Here is a 2,420-nt window from a genome sequence, read left to right as displayed (position 1 = left end):
TAATTATATTAAATTTTGAAGATATTTCTATTGTTAACATGGAATTAAATATATTTCTTATTTATATTTATATTTCGAAGTTATTTCTACTTGAAAACACGAATAATAATTGAGTGCGATACGTACTAGGTCATATATTTTGCCGAGTGTAGCCTTAGAGACAAAAGTAGGCACTCGTGTGTGTGTTTTGGCTGCCCCATAAGTGCCCTCATGCTTATTGAGTGTCAATTTTTATGCCGTTAATGTGTGTAAGTATATAAGTTTTGTGTGCGTGAGTGGGTGGATGAGTGTGTGTGTGTGTGAGTGTGTGCGAGTGTGTGTGTGCGTGTGTGTGTGAGTGTGTGTGACACTGATTGTGTGCGCTAGATTAAGCTTCCTCCTCTCTGCTGTGCGTGTTGTTCTTTTCCGCAATTTACGATTAGCAAGCATCCCCCACATTGTATTTCTTCCCACACCAAACGTAAGTTGCCCCCAAACTTTGCACCTTGACGTTCTTTTTTGGTTCAGTATTTACATTTGTGTCTCGAATCGTTTTATTTATTTGCCACAATAAACACCCAATCCCACACACTCACAGCCTCCCAGCACACACGCACACACTCACACACATACACACAGCTTCCCTCCATTGCTGACTACTACTTGCTCCCATATGTTTTATATGCCTTTGCCATTATTATTATTGCGCCACATGCGTGTGTGTGTGTGTGTGTGTGTGTGTGTATTTGGTGTATATGGCTTATTTGTTTGTGTGTGTGTTTTGTTATTATATCCATTCATTATGGCTTTCCTTATTGTTGGTGTTATTGCGGTTTTTAAGTGTCGTCTCTCAAATTAATGTATTAATGGCCGTTTAAATAAGAAATGAATAACTTAATGCCATTACAAGTATTTTATTTTCATGGCAAACACACTTAATTCACACCTTAACAAAACACTTAACTAACAAACTTAGTTGTTGACAACTTTGGCTTATGTTTTTGGCACAACGGAAATTTAAACAAAAGGTGCCACAGTATCTGATGTCGAGTTCCACGTGTCACCTAAAATACGCCTTTGAAATGTATTTGTGTGTATTTCGCTGTAAATCTGGCTGAATAACAAAGGTAATCGCTATAATGAAATGAAGATATTTTATTGTTCAAGGGTTATCGAATTACCTGTGCATAACATCAAATTAAATGGCCAAGGCAAAGGGATCTCGATGCCATACAATGGAAAAGAAAAATTAAAATTATCTGTAATGGTTTTGATAACGAAAAGTTACATTTTCCGATTTTATGTGGAAACTTAAATTTTCCTTAATCAGACACAATTTGCGGTATAAAACTTGTACTGCAAACTCAAGCCACGCAATTAGGCTAATTAAAACGCATTTGCATAGTTGATAGCCACTTTGGCAACTAATTGGTAACATAGTAATTTCGTGTGATATCAATTGCATATTTCAATTGTTGGAAAATTCGAAAATTTAAATTCAGAACGTTGAAATGACAACCGCAAATAAGCAATGTCAAGTGTACCTTTTGGACGGTTAATAAAGCCACGAGTAAACGCTCACCAAGTTGCCCCAGATGACAACTTGACGTGGCAGCTGAAGCATCATCATCGTCAACCGCATTCTCATCATTATCCACAGCTTCAGCTTTCACTCCACGCAAAGCGGGTTTTCCCTCCTTATTTTTAATAAGCATCTAGAGAGAACAGCTTTCTTTGGCATGCGGAAGTTTAGATACCTTTGCAGAACAGCTAAATTTAATTATTAAATTAAAGTAATCCATTTGCAAGCTTTGTCTTCGTAAGCTTATATAGATAAATACATATATATTTTAAAGGTTCACATATCCTTCGATGCTTTGTGAACTGCACATCAAAATGATATACCCTCTGCAAATACCAAATATGAGCAACCAAAAGGCATATCCTGGTTGCGAAGCTGACAACCGGGAGTTGGGTTGATTCGTCCCCCTTGTTGTCAACGCTGTTCCTGTTTGTTGTTAATGCTGGCGCAATTTCATTTATGACTCCCACACAGAAATATAAAGTAAATTAAATATATGCGTTCAGTTTGAGTTAAAGGCTACTTGGCCGGAAATTGTGGTAAACACGGCTTAAAGGCACACACCCTTTTTCCTTTTTTGCGTAGCTGCAAGCTAACAAATTAATCCACCTCATCCTTATCAAAGGGCACATCCAATCCCAAATAAAAGTAGATCATTCCGGTCCCAACAAAAGCAGATTACTTCTGACACTCCTTTTTCCTGGTGTTGAATTTGAGGTCATGTTTCAATGCATGAAAAGTTTATGCCTTAAAGTTTGGCACCACAATAAAATAAAATATGTATAGATTAAAATAACAAACTTCCTTTTTGGCCATCACCCAAATTTTCAGCTTCTGACATGAATAAACAATTTTAAAG

Source organism: Drosophila grimshawi, unplaced genomic scaffold (assembly GCF_018153295.1).
Source record: "Drosophila grimshawi isolate 15287-2541.00 unplaced genomic scaffold, ASM1815329v1 contig_1369, whole genome shotgun sequence".
Classification (NCBI taxonomy): Eukaryota; Metazoa; Arthropoda; class Insecta; order Diptera; family Drosophilidae; genus Drosophila; species Drosophila grimshawi.
Note: the sequence above shows the minus strand (reverse complement) of the source record.